This window comes from Oreochromis niloticus, unplaced genomic scaffold, assembly GCF_001858045.2.
Source record: "Oreochromis niloticus isolate F11D_XX unplaced genomic scaffold, O_niloticus_UMD_NMBU tig00007819_pilon, whole genome shotgun sequence".
In the NCBI taxonomy this organism is placed as follows: domain Eukaryota; kingdom Metazoa; phylum Chordata; class Actinopteri; order Cichliformes; family Cichlidae; genus Oreochromis; species Oreochromis niloticus.
In genome coordinates this window covers 289,239-298,307 of record NW_020328784.1, presented here as the reverse complement: position 1 = coordinate 298,307, position 9,069 = coordinate 289,239, and the positions used below count along the sequence as shown (strand labels likewise).

Here is a 9,069-nt window from a genome sequence, read left to right as displayed (position 1 = left end):
AACAAAGACAAACAGACTCAGTAGAAGTTTCTACCTCCACCCTGATTGAAGGTTAACTGTGCTGTTAACACTCATGGACACTTGCACTAGATTTATTTCTAACCAGTATTCATTACAGTAGAATTCCTGCCTCTATTTATAGAACTGTATTCTTTTACAGCAGCAACCAGCATTCCTACGCTTACTCAATGTGCAATCCCACCAATCACAGAGCACCTTATACTGACCTGATCCTCCTCTTTACACTGTACCTGCAGATATATCTATATATTTGTTTCTGTATAGAACTTGTGCTTTTGTTTAGATACTTCATTTATTGTGCATTACACACATTCCCTGTGTAGGTACCTCTGAAACTTGTTCTTATCTTTATTTATCTTCTTCTATTATCCTGAGAATCTGAATGTAAACAGATACAAGCTGCCAATGGAGAGATGCCAAACTACTCATTGTTCTGGTAACAGTGACAATAAAGATCTTCTATCTTATCCTGATAGAATTTCTATGAATTTCTGTCAAACTGTGGACTCACGGGACGAGTCTTCAGATGACGTCTCCTGCTCATCGCAAGAACTCGAGCAACTAACCATAAACGTTCATCCTCTCTGTGTCTGACTTTTAGCCTCAAAATCGCTTCATTTCATTTTCTTCTTTTCTTCTTAACATAGAAAATTCCATTATGAACATTTGGCTGCATATGAATATACTTCACTTTATGAAGCATCACTCAACCCATACAGTTCATCTTCAGTTAGATTCACCATCAGCTCATTTTCACATGAACATCCACATAATGTCTTTTTGATTCAAATACACAGGAAAACTTTCTTCCCAGTAAAAATATATTCAGTATAATTGATTTGATTTCCATGTTAATGTTAGATTAGTGGCTCCTCCATCCTTTCCACACAGACTCTCAGTGTGGGGCCTACAGAGTTATTATCATAGTTTCTTATTCGTTGCTTTGGTTAAACTTCTACCTGATTGTATTCTAAACAGTTTCAGTCAGTTAAGCAGGATTAACTATCAGCACAATCACATATGAATTATGACTCTATTGTTAACTCTTCATATCCTGTCTTTTATCAGGATGGAGTTCTGGCACATTTCTTATCTTCCAACATTCCTGCAGCCACACACACACTAATCTCTCAAAGCTGAGTCTACACACACAACATCTACACATTTAAATCAGGTCAATTATTCTCATTCAACATATTCATTAAACTTCTGATTCAGAATGAAGATGATTTACTAACAGCACTTCATATCATTGTAAACACAACAGCCTAAATGTTAAAACCTTTTTATTTCTCTCAGAGGCAATAAGAGGTGAGGGGGGACGTCTGTCTCTCTCTGTCCCACCTCTCTCAACAAGGGCTCATTAAATTCATCCAACTTTCATCATTCATTCAAAAACATATTTATGCTGACTATGTGATGTAATGCAAGAACAGTAGAGGTGAATGGATGGATAATACATGTTTTATTGATTATTGATTTTGATATATTTTGATTATTCTCTGTTCAAAGACAATAAATGTGGAAAATGTCTCATGTAGTTTCAGCTTCATTTAAATTGATTATTGTAATGGACTTTATGTTGGTATTGATCAGGCTTCACTATCACGTTGCAAATGGTCCAGAAAGCTGCTGCTCGCCTGTTGACAGGGACACGTAAACGTGAGCACATTACCCTGTTCTTGTATCCTTACACTGGTTTCCATTTTAGATTCATTTTAAAATGTTATTGCTTGTTTTTAAAGTTTTAAATGGCTCCTTCTGACCTGTCAGACCTTCTACACCGATACGCTCCACAAAGGTCTCTCAGACCATCTGACCAGTCACTCCTTGCTGTCCCCATGTGGAGACTGAAACACCGAGGGGGCCGAGCTTTCACTGTTGTGGCCCCCAAACTATGGAACAAACGGCCCCTCCAAGTTAGTTTGGCCCCAACACTTGAAATGTTTAAATCACTTTTAAAAACACCTTTTTCAAAGGCTTTTTAGGAGTCGTACCAGAGTCAGTTTGTAGTCAGTTTGTAGTCAGTTTGTAGTCAGTTTGTAGTCAGTTTGTAGTCAGCTGTTTCCACTCTTAATGCTTTTATTTTGTTCATCTTATTGTTTATTTTACTCATGTTTTAATATTTAATTTACACACTGATTTATTTATCTTCTTTTTCATTTATATATTTATTTTATTTATATTAATTTCATTGTTTGCTTAATGGATGGTTTTTAACTGCTGTCTCTGTTTTATTATTGGAAGCACTTTGGTAACTTTGTTGTTTTTAAAGTGCTGTATAAATAAAGTTGGATTGGATGATGGGCTGTAACAGGCTGACTGTGTTACAGAGGATTTCATCCTTTGTCCATCAGGACAGTCAGACAGAAATCTGCTTCCTGTTCCCAGTGTGAGCGTTTGTCAGCCTCACTGATGGAGGACGGCTCTCTCACAGTGTGCAGACATGTTTAATGAGTTACTGCTAACAGTCACAGTTCATCGCAGCAGCTGTTTAATATGGACGTGAAAGAATCAGAGATCCAACATGTCCTCTGACCTGGACCCACAGCACTGATCACTGATCACAGAGTCTGTTACACAGACTGACCGCTCTGTGGTCAAACATGAAGGCATCAACGTGACCTCTGACCTTTATCTACAGTGTTTCAGTCTATTTGAACTTTTTACATTGAGCCTCATGATCACTGTGATAACATCATTCAGCCCCACGAGTTCATGGATATACTGGAGGAAAAGCATCTTTATTAGAAGGATCAGACCTCAGACCTCACACTTCCTTTCTTCTGTTTGTCTCCAAACACCTTCTCACATTCACGTCTCTGTTCTAGCGTCCAAGTCCCGCCCTCTGTCTCTTTGCTCGTTTGTCACTTCCTGTCATTGTAACCAGGGAGATCTGCCTGACCCAGGATCAGACACTGAAGCTCAGCCTGAGGTGCAGATAGTTGATTATCATTCATTCAGTTTAGTTTGATTTATACAGCACCAAATCATCACAGCTGTGGACTCTCATCTTCTACGAGGCAACCGTGGCGCTGGGGGTTGGGAAGCGCATCTGTAACCGGAAGGTCGCCGGTTCGATTCCCGGGCTCTCTGTCCTGGTCGTCGTGTCCTTGGGCAAGACACTTTACCCTACTAGTGTTGGCCAGAGGGACCGATGGTGTGATATGGCAGCCTCGCTTCTGTCAGCCTGTCCCAGGGCAGCTGTAGCTGCCTCCACCAGTATGTAAATGAATAATGGAATTGTAAAGTGCTGTATGAATCCAATCCATTATTATTCTATCAATAAAGTTATGTTGTATATTCACTCTCATGTCATTGACCTTTTACATTAGAGCAACACACACACACACACACACACACACAGCCTTTATCTTAAACGATGCAACATAACTGGTCTAATGATCACATGTTTAGTCATTAACACAAACATTCATTATGTTTTCCTTTGAGGATCAATCAGCGAAGGAGACGCGCTACTGTAAACCTCAGTGTAGAAGCACAAGGAAAATCCACCCGCGACTGCCGTCACCTGACCACATGTCCTGCAGATGGCGATCTTGCACCGTGTTCAGAGAGCCGACACTTTGATGCTGCTGCTCTACTCAACTTACTTTAGCCTGGGTTGGACTCTATATGAGCAGCTTCACTCTGGTTTACACTGTTAAACACACTTGTTTGATTTCACTTGGAAAAGCTGAAAAATAAATATTTTATTGCAAAATTATTTGTTGGTACATTTTTGCTGAGGGTCAAATATCTTGTTTGATTTGAGGAATGAACTGTTAAGGTGGAAAAAATAATCAGGTTAAAATACTTTAAATCAGTGCAGATGTATAATGTAATTTAACATGTAGATAATGGTTGTAGTGGGCTTGTAATGTAAATGTGGTCTGATTAAATGTGACATTAATGGTGACGCTGCATAAACCTGATAAAACAGTTCTATTAGTGGGTCTGTGTGATCAGCATCAGTGGGTTAAGGTGAGGCCTTGACTAGTAGAACGTCATGTTGGTGTATGACAACACATGAGCCAACATCAGACAATAGATACTGGATCTAATCAGTGAGCAGATATTTGATCAGCTTATCATGTCTGATTGAAATAAGTGCAGATTATGTATGAAGTATAACTGCACACAGTAACTGTGTTAGGTCTGTGTTTCACAGCCCCGCTGGTTTAGAGACTTATTCATCATGAAGAAAACAACACAGTCAGCGATCGATTGATTTACTTGCAAGGGAGGCCTCGTTGGTGTCTACCACAAAATGACCCCAACGACGGCCTCCTCTCGCTGCCTTTTATTGGGAAAACAGTTCACACAATACACATCACAGCAAGCAACGCCTACATGGTTCTAAGACAAGGCATTGTATGTATATGTGTGAACTTCTGTATGCATGTGTGTGTGTGTGTGTGTGTGTGTGTGTGTGTGTATGTGTGTGTGTGTGTGTGTGTGCTATGTGAGAATGTGCGTGTGTGTGACCTCCTGGGCAGGAAGCTTACCAAAACATCAAACAGACCTTCACAAGGCTGTGTCTGTGATAAAATACTACAGCCCCCCACCCAGAACCTCAAGAATCTGTGGAGGGGGACAAAAGGAAATTCCTTTCATCACAGAGTTAAACAATGTAGAGATGGTAAGCATAAAAATGACAACATTTAACAATTCACTTTAACAGTCACTTTGAGTGTAAACAGGAAACAAACTGCATCATTTGTGCTTCTTGCACCAGGATCCTCCTCGTCTCTCCCACAGCCAGGAAGTTCAGCTCTGCTCTCATGAAGCAGCAGGAAGAGGCTCAGAGTGAGGACTGAGGACAGACTGATGGCACACACTCAGCCTTTTGCCACTGCATGCACAGCTGTGAGTCATGTGACACTCGTGCACTCATGTTGATCACACCTCTCATTGCAGATAAGTGAACTCTCCCAGGGGCGACGATCACACACAGTGGTGTGAAAAAGTCTTTTCACTCAGTCATTTCTTACTGTTTTTATCACACAAATGTTCCTGTTAGACAAAGATAACACAAGTAAATAAATGATGATGTCATTGATTAAGGCACAAAGGTGATCCCAACCTACCTGAGCTGTGTGCAAAAATAACTGCCCCTCTGCTTCAATCATGAATGAACTGTGATGAAGCACATTTGTTTCTAAAGCTGAGTTCAGTCTGACAAACACACTCAGCCTGATTATACTAGAAGACCTGTTGGATCAACAGACTCATCAACTTGTACAGAACCCGTGTGAGAAAGTGAGCAGGCTGAAAGATGTCAAACAGCAACACATAATGCCTCCATCTACACAATCAGCTGACAGAGTCACAGCTGTCAGTCTGCACAGGGTTCAAACCATTTCTAAGGCTTTGGGACTCTGTTGAACCACGGTGAGAGCCATTAGACACAAATGCTGAAAGTGGGGAACAGTGGGAACCTTCCCAGGAGCCAGTGGCCACCAACATGACTCCAAGAGCACATCGACATCCAGGAGCTCACAAAGAGCCCAGAACAACATGAAAGACCTGCAGGCCTCAGTTAAGGTCATCATTGAACAATAAGAAAGAGAATCCATGGAGGAGTCCAAGGAGAAAACCACTGCAGACCAAGAAGAACACAAAGGATGGTCTCACACTGTCCAACAACATGTTGATGATCCCATTTGGGAAAGACTCTGTGGACTGATGAGACAAAAGCTTTCTGACAGCTTTGAGTCCTGTTACATCTGAAACTAACACAGCATCGATGAAAAGGAGCCTCATAGCAACAGTCACATATGGTGGTGGTAGTGTGATGGTCCCATGTGATGCATCATGGCAGCAACAATACAACAACAAATACACACATGTGACAAATGTACAATAACAGATCATTAAGTGTCACGGCGCCGTGCGCATTAGTATATTTGACTTAAGCTTAATAATCAGAATGATGCTCTGATCTCTTCAAATAAATGAAATCATACCTTTCTACTAAAACTGTTTCTGTTGGTCTCCACCTTTTCCTGAACCAGACCCTGCAGGATCCACCTGAAGGTCCCAGTCCTGGACCCTGTTTGTAACCAGGAGGATCCCAGGCCTGATTATTGGTGATGTATTATAAATATTCTTGTTTTATTCTCATTAAATAAATATGTGTATAAATATGTGGATTCATGTTTCAGTCCTGGACGTTGATGCTTGTTTGTTTGAAAGGACACAGATGGACCTTGTTTCCTTCTTTCCTTCCTTTTTGTGCCCTCTGTGCTTCATCTGCTGCTCTTCACTCTGTTACTTTGGACTGATTTCACTCACACTTTGTTTCCATGGTTTCTTTGCGTCACGCTGGCAGCACGTGAACAACACGACACCTCCTAAGACCCGAACTCTTCCACAGCATGCATTTTTAATTTCTCTTTGATATTTGGGCTGATTGGGTCTTGATGAATGTAAAAACAAAGAATTACCAGATTTTTTTTTTTTACCTAATTTTTGTTTCTAAGAAAAATGAGAGCCACATATGAGGATATTCGTTTAAAATTTCGATTGAACAGTAGCAGTATAATGTCCTCGTAAGTGGATATCAGGCCCTTGTAGAGCAAAATTGAGTATTTTGGCCTAGATAACCCAAAATGTGATGTCCACACATGTGGACGCCAGGTCCTTGGAGGTTAATGCTCATCTATTGAAGCTTGCAGACACACACAAATTATCTTATTTGTTCTCAGGGTTGTTCAGAGTGTTGGAGTTGGAGCAGAAACCGCTGCAGGTTAATGATTGATCAAATAATATCACATAAGGGGGAGGAGCTGACCTTTGACCTGTGAGCTTCAGACTCTGGTGTGAAGTGTTTAATGTGACTTCAGCCTGCAGACACAGAGGACTGATGACGGAGAAGAAGCAGAGGATTTTCTCTGTTTCTACACAGACCTGGTCCAGACAGCAGAGCGCTGCAGAGTGAAGACGTTCATGGGAAGAAGCTGAGTAAGTATAACGTCCTCTTTGAATCCTGGATCAGGAAGTAAAGCCAGTGAATATTTGGTGTTTAAATAAGGTTTCTGTCTTTGACTCAGTCTGCTGTCACTTTGTTTTAGAGAGAAAAAGAGATTTCAGATTAACTGATGTTCCTGCTGCTGCAGCACTAAAGGACAGTATAGGTGACCGCGCTGATGCCTGTTCATAATGTCGCCAAAGCTAATAAATTGTTGGCTTAATGTTCTTGTTGTCAGAGGTAAACAGAGGTGACAGGAGCAGATAATAAGGATTAAATATAATGCTGAATAACTAAACACTGCTAGTCTGTGATGTAACTCCCAGCAGCATCACCTCATTTCTTTACTCTGACCTTTAACATGAGTTAGCTTAGCTAGCAGAGCAGCTCAGCTGAGCAGCCGCTACCTCTGCTGTCTGTCATGTGACCGAGTCAAGTGTGTGCAGTAGACTTGTTAGCATAGCTAGCAGGCTGAAAGAAGCTAGCAAACTGTGTGAACACTTTGTAAGAGGTGAGCAGTAAAGAGAAGGATAAGGAGCTCCTCCAAATGCTGATTATGCACTTAACCTGATTTTAGTCTTTGATGCATAATATGTGATGTTCAGTCGAAAACAATCACTTAAGTTGACTTTATTATTATTATTTGTTTATTATTCCTAACAAGGCTCTGTACTATAGTGGTTTGCACATTTGATCTGAGGTTATTGTGTCCCTGTAAATTCAACAATGGGCCTCAATGCAAAGCATCAAACAAATATTTTTATTATCAAGTCATTCAACTTACTGAATGAGTCATTGCAGCCCTGACAGTGAAGCACACTCATTTCATTGATAGTCACCATGTAAGAGCTTTTAACTCTCACTGATGAGTAAAAGCTTCAGTAGAAACATCTGAAAGCAGTGAGTGAATAAAAGGTCTGACAGCAGCAGCAGGGACGATGCTGTCATAGTTTAATGTGGAGTCTGTCTGCAGTCACACAGTGAAGAGCAAAGAAAAGTACTGTGATGGTGTGAGTTTCTTGTGTTTTGGTGATATTTTGTATTATGGTTTATGTTCTGGTTCATTTACAGTCTTAGTTATGCTGTTTTCAGTGTCTTATATTTCTTGTTTAGTTCCTTGATTATTAGATTCCCCCGTGTCTGTGTTTTTGTCCTGTGTGTTTAAGCCCTCTGTTTCCTTCTGTCCACTGTTGTGTTCATCCTTGTTTCTAAAGGCTGTGTTATTCTTTGTGTGTTTCTCTGTGAGTTTAGTTTAGTATTACTTTTTCCATTGAGCAAATAAACCTGTGTTTTATTAAGTTAATGTCCCACCAATGAGTCTGCATTTGGGTCCTATCCTGCCTGCATTACACAACCGGTTCATGACAAGAACGTTTTTCTAGTTTCCAAAACAGTAAATCTGTGTGCAGTTCTCTCAAACTCAAAGTGTGTCAGTGAATGCATCGTGTGTGCTTCACGGCTCCATCTAGTGGACTGATAGTAGAGCAGCTGATGGCAGCTTCCTCTGCCTCACACTGCTGTCTGACTGCATTCAGCTGACACTGAGATGAAGCAGGAAAGAAGCAGCTGATATTTGGACAGCACACATGATGGAAAGGAGGATTTCAGCTGATGTGCACATGAATGATTTGTGTTTCCTCTGCAGGTGAAGGTAGAAAGTGTGTGTGAGCTGATGTGAATTGAGCAGCATGGATCAGTGTGAGGACAGAGAGGAGGGAGTCCCTCCCTCTAAAAGCACTCTGTGTGGGGAACATGAGAGCCAGACCAAAGCTCAGAGGTGAGATGACCATCTCTAACTGTCCATGACTCTTTTCCATGTCACAGCTCAGCACTCACATCACTGCTCCATCATTATTCACAGGAAGAAACGAGGAACTAAATGCAAACATGAACCTGAACCCAGCTCTGTGTCCTTACAGAGTGACTGGTCTAAAGAGCATCCGGTTCATTTTAAAGTCCAGCCTGTGTCTGCTGCAGAGAGGTGAGCTGTTAGCAACATGAAATATTTAATTTAACTGCTTGATGTTGTTGGATATAAACTGCAGTGCAAACATGTGTAAGTCAAACTCAAATCA

General features: G+C 41.0%; 1 long non-coding RNA gene across 1 annotated transcript; it reads left to right on the top strand.

The window, feature by feature from the left end:
- Positions 1-6,766: 6,766 nt before the first annotated feature.
- On the top strand, positions 6,767-8,677 carry LOC112845541 (uncharacterized). The gene is made up of 2 exons (XR_003218379.1): positions 6,767-6,987; positions 8,640-8,677. It is a non-coding gene; the product is annotated as an uncharacterized LOC112845541 (long non-coding RNA).
- Positions 8,678-9,069: the final 392 nt, after the last annotated feature.